Below are 15,737 nucleotides of genomic sequence, written 5' to 3' on the forward strand. Positions count from 1 at the left end.
TTTCCCGTCGACAAACAGTGTGTCGTACGCAATCCATGCCTTTTTACCTTGGCTGCGGGCTTCCTTCATTCGTGGCACCAACTTTCTGCGTTTGTCGGACACTTCCTTTGGGAACTGCTCGTTCACGTAGAACGGGGTACCCTTGAGCTCGCTCCCCTGGTGTCGTACAAGCTCTCTCTCCTTAAACAGAGTAAACTTTGCCACAATACTCCTGGGTCTAATTTTACCTTCACGCTTAGGCCCATTCTGTGCACTCTCTCCAATATTTGGTCACAGTGACCAATTTCTGGTCACAAGTGGAACGCCGCGGCTATATAAAGTGACCAAATTTTGGTCTAAAAAAGTAAGATTAACATTAGCAATAGTAACTTTGGTATTGAACCATTGAATTTTGAGACATAAGTAATAGCTTATACTAAGTTCTTTTAAATATGGAGTAAATGAACTATTAAATCTAACTTTAACTACCGTATTACGTTTAGAGGAGCATCATTGAATTTTTGACATCCATTGTTTTCTATTATTTGACTACGCTACTTTGTCAAGACTGTTAAATCCGATGAATATTAAGTTTTATTGAATGTATCGAAAGTATGCATTTTGTTTATCAGTACATAGTTATAACCGTTTATTGTGAATAAACCCGTTGAACATTTCGTATCGGAATTGCGTTGTGAATTTATAGTACCACGGAACGCACAATACTACAAAAACGAAAGAAGAGCTAAATGTCTAAAAAAAAAAAATTAATTAATTAATTGGGGAAATTATTTGTGGATGCGGTGCCGTTTGATAAAAAATACACGGTTGACTAGAAGCCGATTCTTATCATCCGGGGATGACTAGAATCCGATTCATGTCACCCTGGGGTGACATAAACTTGATAAAGCCGATTGTAGTCACAAAGGGTGACTACCGTCGGCTTGAAGTCACCGCAGGGTGACATGAATCGGCTTTTAGTCACCCCCGGTTGACTTGTGGGCCTTTTCAGGTCGACAATGACACAATGAGCTCTAATTACATACATTCAATAACTGATACATGGGTTTCGCTGTTTTGATATATTCTGTTCTAAAATTTTGATACCTCACTGTCAATGGAAAACATCTTTTGTGTACACCATTGATTGGTTGTGAAATCATCAATTTTTTCTTCCTCTTTTACCAGTAAACAATCTAGTTTATATCAATATGGTACGTCGGCATTATTATTTATAAATCCGCAGTGAAATCTTTGTTTGATATATTATACATATGCCATTATTATTTGTGACCGGGTCGACTTTCTCCCGATTTGTTTAGTGTTTTATAACCCGTACTTATTATTTTAACATGATATTTTTGTGAGTGTAGTCACATGATCAAATCGGAGGGAAAAGCTGGCAGCCATTTGCCTGTTCTATAAAAAAAACGAGTCCAAGTTCACTCTAGTGGTCAGTATTGGTTCTTGTGTTTGGATTTTATTGTATATAATTGAAAAGGGTTGCAATGCATCATTTTCTTTGTATTTCGTTTGAGGTTTTAACCAGAGGCGCTCGATGTCAATGACAATGTTTTGTTAAGGTTCATGTAGAGGCTTCATTTTGAAAAATGTGGGACCCCAAGCATTGAACTCAAATTTGACTAAAGAAAAAGTGCCACATTGAAAATGTATACATATATGCTTTAAAGGATGTTTTTCCTTCAAACTGCTACCAATTTTGTACATCAACGTATCATACCATCCACAAAATCAATCAAAATACAAAGCGATTTTAACACTAAAATATACATTATTTTCAAAAATCTGAATCATGTTTATTCAACGTATTTCGGCGGAAAATTATATAACTAGTGAATAATATCGACATTGACGAGGGCAAGTAACGCTTAAATAGTAAAAAAAGTTTACATATCTAGAAATATCAAAACTCGAACACATGTCATTTCATCACCATGGGGGCAGCCATTTGTAAATTCATAAAATAGAAAGAAACATGCTAAAAACTCACTCATCGCCTAATTGACATTCCAAACGGTTGACGATGACAAATGCATTGGATTGTAATCTTTGCGTTGATGTTTGCAAACTGCACGATCAGACCTCATAAACACTCAAAAGAATAACTATGTAAGAAGCATTTCACCAATGTTTACAATTGTTGTCGAATCACCATACTTATATTATTGCGCATAAAATAGTACGCTTACAGACTGACAGAAAGATCGATACGTAACTCCTTTAAATTCATCACGGTATACTATTCTATTGATAATATATAATAACACATCGCTTTAACAATCTAAAAGGAGAAATAATTCTTTTAAACAAAGTTTTTAATTACGAAAGTGAAAACAACGGAAGTTGGATGGATATTCTGTGAGATGCACTTCGGCTCCAGAAAAACAATACAAATAAACTAAAAAAGACGTGTAGGGGACAATTTTCAGCTGGAAAATATTTGAAATAGGGTAAGTGATGATATCTCTACGTGGTCATTTCTGTTATTGAGTGCGATCTCTTGCTGATTAATGTTAATAGTTGTTTTACTAGTTGCGAACCAACTGTCAAAATAAGTTTGTGTTTTCTCAGGAATGTGTATACACATACCCGGTTTTCTCACCACTGCACGTGGTTCTGTGTTATAAACAAGAGCTGAATTGTTAATTTATTAAGATTCATTTATAATAAGCTTTATTGATATGTTTCGTGAACAAAATACTACAATATATTCCCTAAAAGATATAATAAGATGGCAAAAGAAATTAAATGGCCGGTTTCTAAACAAAAGCATAATCGCCAAGACCGTAGCATTAGTTCAGTGCGTTAGGAACGCGCGCTACATTTTCCCGCCTTCATTCCTTAATTGCTTTCGTTTTTAAACATTTTTTTTTTCTATCGTATACAGAATTCTATTCTCCTAAGCAAGATGTTATTTTTAAAACTGAACTCCAAATATAAACGCTACAATTATGTATAAAGTACGAACATGTCAACCGTAAATCTAGATTCTAAAACTCCAAAACGGTATGTTATTTGCAAAAGTTAAAGTTATAACTCGCCAGGCTGCCGAAATCAGAAGAAAAACTTAATATATATTTATATATCTGAAAACTACGTTACGTAAGCTTTGTAATGATATATAATTTGTCAAAATCGGCCTAGAAATGAAACTATAATTTAACAAAATACGTGAGTGGGTACATCAAATTTATAACCTCGGCGCTTCGATAGAAGATCGATAGTTACGACACGGTCACGTGACTTAGACGCAACAAGATATTTGGCGTAACGGTCCCGTTTCATATCCGTGTAATCTAGAGTCCGTGTGTAAACATAGCTTAAGAAACTTAAGCGTATACAGTTTATATAGTAATGACAGACCTGTACGCTGAAGCTAACCCCGTATCGAAAGTCAACCAGAGTCGTAACATATTTATGTCACGCTATAAATCAAAGAAAGCTCATTTTCTTGGATACATTTCTACATATATTGGTGAATTAATATAAATTACTGCATCGGGGAATATCTTAAGGTTCAAATGTTTCGAATGCATCTTACAATAGAATAAAATAACTCTAATCAGTCTGAAATTCACAATTTTGACGCCATTGTCGCTTTGTCACGTGACGAGTTTTCATTTGCCTTTGGATACTTTCGGATCGACCTTGACATTTTATGCTGAAATGGTAAACAGACTTTCGTTTTCTGAAATCTATTATTTGTGATTAACAAATTACTTCTGGTGGATTATAAGACTGATTTCATTGTGAATCAGATACTTTAAAATAATATTCACGTTGAGTTTGTATTAACACTACAATTTGTTTACAAAACAAGCAAGAATAATCTTAAATACCGAAAAATGTCATTCTGAATTTGAAAACACCTGAGCACATGGTATGTTACTAAAAATAGAAATAACGTAATATGACCATGAAATCTCGGGAGATTCGCATTTCAATGAATACGTTACATCGCTGTTTTTCTCGATATGTAAGAGCAAAATAGATAAATTTTAAATGTTTAAGATAGTATTTTGGGAAAGAATATATAATTTAAATGTGAAGAATGTCAATCTTTCCGATCAAGTGGTTGATTTGGACCAATAACTGCATTTAAAAGCTGTTTTGAACCGGTCTTTGTTAACTGTCAACTTTTCGGGAATTTCTGGTTGACTTTCCTAATGGGGTTGGTCCATAACTATAAAGTCATGCCAGTCAAAAATCATAAAAAGCGACATTTAAAGTTATGGTAGCCAGAACTATGTAAACAGTAAAGTGTAAAAAGGCTTATTTTTCACATAGGAATAGTTCAATAAATATTATGGCAAATACTTCAATTTATATGTCAACAGGCTTGTAAATACTTGTAGAACAGATAAGTAAATGCTAATAAAAAAAATATTATGCAAAATGTTGCTTTTGAAGAATTATACAGTGCATGCATGAAATTATCAAAATAACAAACGGAGTTAAATTGAACAAATTCCTTTGGTCAAAATATTGTATACACTTAATGTTAGGTACTACAAATGAAAAGTCCACACAACACACACCAACAATCCTAAAATATCCAAAAGAAAAACATCAAAGAATGTCAAAAGTTAACAAAATAATTGGGAAACTACTTTTAGTTGGGTGGACTTTCCAGTGAACGTTTATTGTCAAATTTACTTATTTACTCGCAATACAGTACTCATTATAGTCACGAAATGACACTAATACAAAAAATAAACTATATTACCAAAAGGCATAAACGTGTATTGTTAATTTGAAATATATAAGACTCGGAAAGACGACCAATTTGCTACCTTAAAACAAATTACAACATGTTTATGTCACTGCTCGAACACCATACCTGTTCGTCAAACACGTGGGGCATAAAACATCCGGTTTAAAGGAAGCCGACATAACAATATTTTAATTAACGATCTAGGCATAATATTTATGGGATCGAAAAATTAATTATACAAATATTGGGCACACGTTACTCCTATAAATATGAGGTCGATTTACATCGACCTCATATCGTTTAACGTTATTTTGCAATAGCATCGTTCCGACATGAATTCATGTCAGAAGCTTTAACGGCATCAAATTCATATAAAACAGCACAGAATAATCAGGGTTCCCGCTGTCGATCGCCATTGGCGCCAATTGCGACAAAATAAAAAATCTGGCGACAAAATTTCGTAAATGGCGATTTTAAAAAAATCGACATTTTTCTGCGTTCATATTTTCTTAAAATGACAAAAGACGCTGTGTTTACCAGCCGCTTTACGGCAGTCGTAATACTATAGATTTCCATGGTGTAAGCGATACAGCTGTAATCAATGGAGCGTGGTGCTGACTGCCGACTACCGCAAAGTGGAATGTTATGGTGATAATTGCGATTATCTGGGGTGTTGTTGCAAGTTATCTTAATTGGTCGGCAGTTTTATTGCTTCAGAGATAAGGCAATATTGAAATATACCGACTTTGCGCTTAAATGTGAAGTGTTTGTCACAGTGTTCGAAGCAGATTCAAGACCGTTAAATTGACAACAATGACAATCAAAAAGGTAAGTATCGATTGTTTTAGAAAAATCGGTGTCATTATAGAAAATAGTAAAACATTTTACATCTATTGGTTCTATTTAAACGGTGACATATTGCTGTTTCACTCGTCAAAATGGCATGTTCAGAGTGTAAAACGACTTTTAGAAAGTGAACATTAGATGCTGCTTATTTTGAGACTCATTCAAAATGCAAACGTTCCCACCGCTATTATTCACCAGCTAACAAACAAAAACCAAACAAAGACAGTTGTTTATCAGAATTTCATTTCCTTCAATATGATTTCCAACGCACAATCTATGCTGTGTGAACTCTTTATAATCTCAACACTTATCAATTCATTCACAATCGGATGTACCTTTAAAAAAAAGGTAAACATAGTTTAGCACATGGAAATCAATTTGACATTTGATATACACAAATGCTTATTTTATTTGACTGTTGTGTTAAGGGCTCTATGTAGTAGATCATATGCTAGCACACATTTATATTATTTATATACTTCACATTCATTGATTATTATTAGTATTATATTAATATTATATTTCCCTTTTTGTATTTTCAGAATACCATAAAGCTTCTGAAGCACCAAAACTGTGGCAACATATTCAGGCTGCTAAGAAGGTGTCAATCAACAAGAGTTACAACTGATTGAATGTGCCTTTATTTAATTAACAATGTTAAATGTGTTGTTATTATTAATACTACTGTTATTAAATCAATTCCTTTAACATACTGTAAATGCTCAGTTTTTGTTTGTATTATAATAACATGATCTTCATTGCCCAAATGTAGCCCCAGTGTGGCGACAACTTTTTAAATTTGGCGAAAGTAAGTGGCGACAACTTTTGAAAGCCCAGAGGGAACCCTGATAATCATGCAATAAATTATTAAACATAAAATATAAACATTATTTTACTAATTGCACTAGAAGAATGTTTATACAAACTTACAAGTAATGATAGTCCAGACCTTAAAACCAGGGTTTTTTTCCCACTTTTTGGGAAGATAGCCCATGGCTTTGGAATTGGGAATTTATCGGCATTTACATGAAATTGGGAAAATAAATTCATTAGCGTTTTTATTCCAAACTAAAAGTCAACTGATTAGGGAAATACTAAATTTGATATAACTCTTTATAATCATTCAAATTAAAAGAACACAATCATTAAATAATATGTTAGATGTAATTGAATTAAAATTGAGATAAAATACACATAAGACACTTCTTAAAAAAAAATAATTTTTTTTTTTGGAAATTGGGAATTTTTTTTTGCCACATTTTGGGGAAAAAGTATACTTTTTGGGATTGGGAACACAGCCGAATTTCGGCTATAAAAGCGGGCCAAATAAAACCCTGTTAAAACACTACCACTGTTCAAATTCCATATTGTTGCCATATAGCACTGTGTAAATTGAAAGTTGCATAATGTTACCTCATTGGTCGGTTATAAATACATTGTTTCTCTATATAAAGTATTCGATTTAGACGAAAATAATAATTTACGTGGAATGTCACATTAGTTTACCATTAAAACTTTGATCTTGCCGTGTGTGTTAATGGACGTTATTAATTATGTTATACTTATTTTTGTATTTCATTAAGAATTAGAACGTATAGCCCTTTTTGTTAACTGTTTTAAGCAAACGATTTGCGGCTTATTAAAGGGATCTTTTCACGCTTTGGTAAATTGACAAAAATGAAAAAAGTTGTTTCAGATTCGCAAATTTTCGTTTTAGTTATGATATTTGTGAGGAAACAGTAAAACTGAACATTTACCATGGTCTAATATAGCCATTATATGCATCTTTTGACGATTTTAAAACCTAAAAATTATAAAGCGTTGCAACGCGAAACGATTGAATAATTTGGAGAGTTCTGTTTTTGTCGTTAAATTTTGTGAAACTACGAAGATTGCTTATATAAGCTATTAAATACGTCAAGTATGTGTATTCGGCGGAATAGCTCAGTAGGCTAAAGCGTTTTTACTTCAGGACTCTGGCAGGACTCCAGGGGTCACTGGTTCGAAACCTGCTCCGGGCAATGTTGTTTTCTTTTTTTTAATTTTATTCTAGATTTTTTACTGGAGCTTTTACGATCCAATGTTTACATTTATCAATATAAAGCATTTAATGAATAAGTTAAAAAATGCCAAAATCTGTGAAAAGGCCCCTTTAAGTTAAGACACGGAAAATAGTTAAAGCGACACTTTCATTTAAAGGTTTAATGTGAACAATATTAAATGAAACCTTTTTTGGTATTAATGTATTTTATTGACATGTTAAATTCGATACTTGAAAAGGTGTTTAGTCTTTAAAAAGATATCGCTGATATTGTTAATTTCAATAACTGTTAATATTCTCAATGTTGTATAAGAAATTGAATAGTGTCACTGAGTTGTATTCCCGCCTAAAATCCGATATCGTAAAACGCGCAACGGTTAAGAATAAGGTCTGAATACGTTTAAGTATTCAGATCCGAATATCAGCAGCTGTGCCAGCTGGGAAGCCCTGTATGGATTTAACAACAGCAAGCGAAACAACATCCTTTTTTTATGTCCCCCACTATAGTAGTGGGGACATATTGTTTTTGCCCTGTCTGTTGGTCTGTTTGCGCCAACTTTAACATTTTGCAATAACTTTTGCTATATTGAAGATAGCAACTTCATATTTGGCATGCATGTGTATCTCATAAAGCTGCACATTTTGAGTGGTGAAAGGTCAAGGTCATCCTTCAAGGTCAGAGGTCAAATATATGTGGCCAAAATCACTCATTTTATGCATACTTTTGCAATATTGAAGATGGCAACTTGATATTTGGCATGCATGTGTATCTCATAGAGCTGCACATTTTGAGTGGTGAAAGGTCAAGGTCATCCTTCACAAGGTCAAGGTCATCCTTCAAGGTCAAACATCATATAGGGGGACATTGTGTTTCACAAACACATCTTGTTAAGTCTTGCACTTCGACTCCATGATCACGGAAATAACATTGAAATCCCCAAACCAAGATAATATTTGCATTTAGAGTAAGAAGTATGCACAAGAGTTAAATTGGTTGATAGAACGAGAAAGGGTAAGTTATCTAAAGGATTTAAGTATAGTGTATGTCCATTAATACAGTGTCGGAGACTTTTTTCGCTTTTAATGAACTATTCAATTATCAATATTATGTTTCGATGATTATTATGTCTCACTCATAATGAGCTTCTCCACCTTTAGTCATGATTTAAATTTTGTTCATGTACGTTTATGTATGTTTTGTTTACTTGTGAGTGTGTGAGTGTGAGCATAGGGCTGGTGCGTATTTCTGCAATTTTGTTTTCTTTTTGTTGACTTCTTATGAAAATATGTTGTTCTCGTGGGCCCCATATGGCGTATTACAGCGTTTTTTTTTCCTTCTTTAACTAGTACCGGGGAACGGTACCTTTCCCAAAGCCTACCGGAGGCTTCCCAATTTTAGCACCGGACCTTTCCCAATCTCGATATCTACCGTTCCGAACGATTTTAGGTGCCGTTCCCAATAGCCAGTGCCTTCATTTTCGCTGGAAATATCTTTTGATATTGTCGAGCCTTTCATTTTCGGCCATTTATTTTCGCAGGACATTGTTGCGTAGAAAGTAAACAAAACTTTTCAAATGGGGCGCAACTCTAACCACTGTGTAAAATGTGAATGGATTACATAACCGCGACGAGTGATCGATATTTCCCGTGAAAGAATTCCATCGCTAAGACCAGTCTTCCTTACATCAATAAACTTTCTCAACACTAATTTTTCGTTGACATTAAAAAAAAACGTAACCGTATTGAGTTAAATGCGCATATTACTTCTATGTATAGTTTTTTAAGTGTCAAATCCGGACAGTAACTATTCGGATACGAATATAAACAAATAAAAGTTTAACATAAAATTAAAAATAATGAGACATGGGTGTAAAATCCTATAGTTATTTACAACATATACATTAGCATTTTATGGCAGATGATTTTAATATCTTATTTGATGATTTGAAAAAAAATCAAAACAAAATATAAGACTTACCTTTGAAAATTATTGTTAAAGCATTCCACTCTAAAAACTCATTTTGGTTACATGTGACTATTCTCACTGTCTATTGTTAAAAGATGTCAAACCAGTACAAGATCCATTGTTGTTGTTTTTGTTTAGTTTTTAAGTTTTTAATTTAACTCACATGAAACATTGCAGGGCTTGTAAGACTTAAGGGCTAAAACAAAATTATTAATATTATTTTTTATGCAACCTCAGTGCTTATGCCTATCACTGGAAGATATTTTTCCAATTGACGGGCACATTCTAACTGAAGTGGCAATAACACAATTTTCACATGACATGATACGATAGTCAAAATATCATAACCGTACTGTAGTTTTTCTGTCAAAATCTAGAGTTTAAAATGCTTTGTGATGCAGAATATAGCCCCTAATGATAGATTACATGCATTTTAAAGGTTCCCAATTCATCAATTTTGCGACTCAAATTTTTCCCAATTCATTGATTTCGTGACTCGTTTTTTCCAATTTGAAGATTTCACGACTCGAAAAATTCCCAATTGTAGGGGTACAGGTACCTTTCCCCTTTGGGGAAAAAAAACGCTGTATTAGATCGAAATAAACACCTATCACAGAGCTCCAGATAAGGGTCGTATTTTCGTAATTACGAATTATTTTCAAGTCCGTTACGTATTTATTTTAAAATCTTGTCGTACCATTAAGAATTTCAAAATTAAGTTACGAATATTATTTTTACATCGGTTCGTATCGATTTTTATTGAGTTCTTTTCGCGTATTAAAGATCTTTGCGGTGCTTATATAGAATGGTTATCGGGTTTGTATAACAAAGCGCATTTTTTTTCCAATAAAAGCGGCGTATACAGTCTATCTGTCAAAAAAACAATGGCGGCGCCCAGAGAACGTCCTAAAAACTGCAACGCGTCCAAAAACACGCCAGTTTTTTTTTCCACTTTTTGGGAAGATAGCCCATGGCTTTGGAATTGGGAATTTTATCGGCATTTTCATGAAATTGGGAAAATAAATTAATTAGCTTTTTTTTTTCCACACGAAAAGTCCACTGATTAGGGAAAAACTAAATTTGATATAACCCTTTATAATCATTCAAATTAAAAGAACAAAATCATATAATTCTTTGTTAGATGTAATTGAATTAAAAACGAGATAAAATATACATAAGACATCTTTCTAAAAAAAAAAAAAAAAAAAAAAAAATTGTTTTTTTTTTTTTTTTTTTTGAAATTGGGAAATTTTGGCCACATTTTGGGAAAAAAGTATACTTTTTGGGATTGGGAACATAGCCGAATTTCGGCTATAAAATCGGGCCAAAAAAAACCCTGCACGCTTTTAACATATTGTACGCAAAGTGAGCCGAAGTTAAATGTTTCAAAAGACATTATAGAAAAGATCTTATACGATGTTGTTTGTTCAGTTGCCGACACAGTCGGAAAAGCTAAACAAAAACGCGACACAACGGGTCCAAACTTAAACACAACAAAACATTGAACGAGTGGAAGGGACAAGTCCCGTGGCTAATCGTTGAAAAGATTGAAGGGGAGACCCGTTTTAATTGTGAATAATGTAAAAATTCATCTAAGGCATACAATCTAAGCACAGTTTGGGCAAATGAAGGTATTTGAAAAATAACATTGTGTAATACTGAAAAGACACTGTTGAACTCGCATAAATAAAGTTGCTAGTATGTTTATTTTGATTATTTTGCATGAAAATAACCATTATTATTTATTTTTAGGTCATTTAGAAAAAATAAGAATTATTTTCCAAAACTTAGTAGTAACGTTGAGAATAAAATTTCAGAGTTAAGAATTCTATTTGAAAATCTGGTAGTAATTTAAGAATTTCACAAAACCTTATCTGGAGCTCTGTATCATATATTCTTTAAAAAAATGTTTTATTAAAGGGGCCTTTTCACAGATTTTTGGCGTGTTTTGAAGTTTGTCATTAATGCTTTATATTGATAAATATAAACATTGGATCTAAAAAGCTCCAGTAAACAATCAAGAATAAAATTTAAAAAAAAGGGAAAAAAAAGTAGCCCGCATCAGGGCTGAAACCAGTGACCCCGGGAGTCCTGGAGTAAAAACCAATTAGACCGCTCGGCCATCCTGCCAAGTATGTATAAGCGACCTATTTTAAACTTTATATAAGCAATCTTCGTAGTTTTACAAAATTAAACGACAAAAACAGAATTCTCCAAATTATTCAATCGTTTGGCGTTGCAACGCTTTATAATTTTCAGGTTTTTAAATCGCCAAAAGATGCATATAATGGCTATATTAGAACATGGTAAATGTTCAGTATAACTGTTTCCTCACAAAAAATCATAACTAAAACGAAAATTTGCGAATCTGAAACAACTTTTTTCAATTTTGTCAATTTACCAAAACGTGAAAAGATCCCTTTAAGTATTATTCCGTGTTTTTTTCCTGTCAAACACATTTTTATTAAAGAATACATTTCATAACGTTGCGCAACAATTAATGATGCATACAACTGGTAGTTTTAACACACACATAAAGGTTTCATTTAATTAAAGAGTACAGAAAGCTAAAAAATGACGTGGTTTGTTGTACAACAACAATTGGTTATGTGTAACCTATTCAAAAAATAATTTCGTTCAAGATAATTCAATGTATTTCTATAAATGACAAACACACTTCATGTGTTGTGTATGTTTATTATGTCCCCCACTATAGTAGTGGGGGACATATTGTTTTTGCCCTGTCTGTCTGTTGGTCTGTTGGTCTGTTTGCGCCAACTTTCACATTTTGCAATATATTTTGCTATATTGAAGATAGCAACTTCATATTTGGCATGCATATGTATCTTATGAAGCTGCACATTTTGAGTGGTGAAAGGTCAAGGTCAGAGGTTAAATATATGTGGCCAAAATCGCTTATTTTATTAATACTTTTGCAATATTGAAGATAGCAACTTGATATTTGGCATGCATGTGTATCTCATGGAGCTGCACATTTTGAGTGGTGAAAGGTCAAGGTCATCCTTCAAGGTCAGAGGTCAAATATATGTGGCCCAAATCGCTTATTTTATAAATACTTTTGCAATATTGAAGATAGCAACTTGATATTTGGCATGCATGTGCATCTCATGGAGCTGCACATTTTAAGTGGTGAAAGGTCAAGGTCATCCTTCACAAGGTCAAGGCCGTCCTTCAAGGTCAAACGTCATATAGGGGGACATTGTGTTTCACAAACGCATCTTGTTGAAATGATTTTTCATCTGATTGTGTCGGTCAGTCGGACCGATTATCTTAAATCACTTGTCGGTCCCAAGAAAAAATTGCCGGTCTGGACTGGCAGACCGACGGTTTTGGCGAACCCTGATTGTCATTGACATCCAGAGCCTATGGTTTGAACATTTTTAATGTTCAACTCACATGATTTCGCGAATGGCAGCAAATAAATAAATTCACTTTTGGAAAGCAACTTATACACTGAGTTGAAACACCATAATATCTGTTTGCATGCTCGAATTTACAGCACCAGCAGGTTAAAAGAGGAGAGACTGAAGTGAAAGAGAAAGGGACTCAATTCCATAAATTGGTAAGAATTGTAGAAATTGTATCAATGTGTTGAATGATATATTTTTAACTCATTATTATGCCCCCCCTTTGAAGAAGAGGGGGTATATTGTTTTGCACATGTCGGTCCGTCCGTATGTCCTTCCGTCCGTCCACCAGATGGTTTCCGGATGATAACTCAAGAACGCTTAGGCCTAGGATCATGAAACTTCATAGGTACATTGATCATGACTCGCAGATTACCTCTATTGATTTTGAGGTCATTAGGTCAAAGGTCAAGGTCACGGTGACCCGAAATAGTAAAATGGTTTCCGGATGATAACTCAATAACGCTTAGCCTAGGATCATGAAACTTCATAGGTACATTGATCATGACTCGCAGATGACCCCTATTGATTTTCAGGTCACTAGATCAAAGGTCAAGGTTACAGTGACATAACTTAGAAAAATGGTTTGCGGATGATAACTCAAGAACGCTTACGCCTAGGATCATGAAACTTCATAGGTACAGTACAGCCAAAGCGGCACAAACATAATCCGCGGCTACGCCACGGCGAGATTATTAGTCCGCGGCGGCCGAATCGTTTGTTCACGCGGCGTATCACCGTGGCACTCGGCATCGATCCGGGCAATGACGCCGAGTCTGTATTAACCTCGCGTACTTTCGCGGAGTAAATCCGCCGCATACGTACGCGGCGGATCGAGTGAAAAGATATCCACCTACATGTACATGTATGTGTAGCTGAAATTAATTACGCGCAGCTGTTTATATTTCGTTCGATTATCATTATTAATTTTGTAATCCGAAACACACTTCCAAATTTTAATGCTAACGCGTCCTTTGGCAAATTCTAGCGTCAAATTAACAGTGCTAAAATATCCTTTGTTTCATAAAATGCGCGCGAAAATTATGCAGACATGTAGAACGTCGTTTGGAAAGTTTGGGTGTATTTTGTGTTGTATAAATACATGAACATCACGTCAGGCGTAAATCGCGTATTCAGTGGAAAAAACCCGCCCCGATTAGACGTGCTTTCATCATCTCTATAAATAGTAACAAATGCCAAAATGTATTTGATACTTAAGGAAATATCGAGAATGTGTGTGTTTCGTCAATATTTACTAGCATTTGCTTTAAAACTGGAATATACGGGATTATCGGGTAATTAGTAGCGATATTAACTGTATAATATGAACAAAATAAAACGTATTTATATACGCATATTCAAACAATAGTTATAATAAGCTGATAATTAACAAAACAACAAATGCATCGTCACCGTCTTGATTATTGATGTGGCTTCAAACTACTAATTTTCTCAGCTAAAATATAATAGCAGAATCAACATGCAATTAATTTATAAATCCACCATATGCTGGAGCTTTGACCACTTGTATGTGCGAAAACATAATTACGTGACCTTGTTTATGTGTGAAATACATACACTACGGACGGGAAACAAACTTAATTGGGCAGACACATTAACTATGCTTACATGTATATGCTAATACAATCCGCGCACAATAAATATATTATGATTTTAATTATTATTATAATTGTTCTTTCAAAATTTGTTAACTACATGAAACTAATAATTTTAAAAAGATTTTTTGTTTCATGATGCGCATCGACTCTGCATCATGTCGCAGAAAGCCTCGGCGGACAGATGCGAAGTTTCGCGGCGAAATGCGACTTGCCGCCGCATACTGACGCGGCTTCAACGACTGACGCGGCATCGACTCGTTTCGCCTTGCCGCCGCGGATCGCGAAATACGTTTGTTCCACTTTGGCTGTACCGTACATTGATCATGACTTGCAGATGACCCCTATTGACTTTCATGTCACTAGGTCAAAGGTCACGGTGACTTGACACAGTAAAATGGTTTGCGGATTATAACTAAAAAAAGCTTATGCCTATGATCATGAAACTTCATAGGTACATTTATCATGACTCGCAGATGACCCCTATTGTTTTTCAGGTCACTAGGTCAAAGGTCAAGGTCACGGTGACCCGAAATGGTTTCTGGATGATAACTCAAGAACGCTTATGCCTAGGACCATGAAACTTCAAAGGTACATTGATCATGATTAGCAGATGATCCCTATTGATTTTCAGGTCAAAGGTCAAGGTCACAGTGATTCGACTTAGAAAAATGGTTTCTGGATGATACAGTACAGCCAAAGCGGAACAAACGTTTTTCGCTATCCGCGGCGGCAAGGCGAAACGAGTCGATGCCGCGTCAGTCGTTGAAGCCGCGTCAGTATGCGGCGGCAAGTCGCATTTCGCCGCGAAACTTCGCATCTGTCCGCCGAGTCATGCCGCGGTCCGCGACATGATGCCGAGTCGATGCGATCATGATTTTTTTTTTATTATTAGTTACATGTAGTTAACAAATTTTGAAAGAACAATTATAATAATAATTAAAATCATAATAAATTTATTGTGCGCGAATTGTATTAGCATATACATGTAAGCATAGTTAATGTGTCTTGCCAATTATTAAGTTTGTTTCCCGCCCGTAGCGTATGTATTTCACACATAAACAAGGTCATGTAATTATGTTTTCGCACATACAAGTGGTCAAGGCTCCAGCAATATTATGGTGGA

The 15,737-nt window shown here is 34.6% G+C and overlaps 1 protein-coding gene across 3 annotated transcripts in view; it reads left to right on the forward strand.

Annotated features, from left to right (window-relative positions):
* Positions 1–1,337: 1,337 nt before the first annotated feature.
* Positions 1,338–15,737, forward strand: part of LOC127841033 (uncharacterized) — a 181,211-nt gene continuing 166,811 nt past the window's right edge. For all 3 annotated transcript variants that reach the window (XM_052369538.1, XM_052369539.1, XM_052369541.1), the window contains exons 1-2: positions 1,338–1,432; positions 13,088–13,150. The gene's annotated coding sequence lies outside the window, so the exon portion shown is untranslated. The remainder of the gene's footprint in view (positions 1,433–13,087; positions 13,151–15,737) is intronic.

This window comes from Dreissena polymorpha, chromosome 8 (assembly GCF_020536995.1).
Source record: "Dreissena polymorpha isolate Duluth1 chromosome 8, UMN_Dpol_1.0, whole genome shotgun sequence".
Classification (NCBI taxonomy): Eukaryota; Metazoa; Mollusca; class Bivalvia; order Myida; family Dreissenidae; genus Dreissena; species Dreissena polymorpha.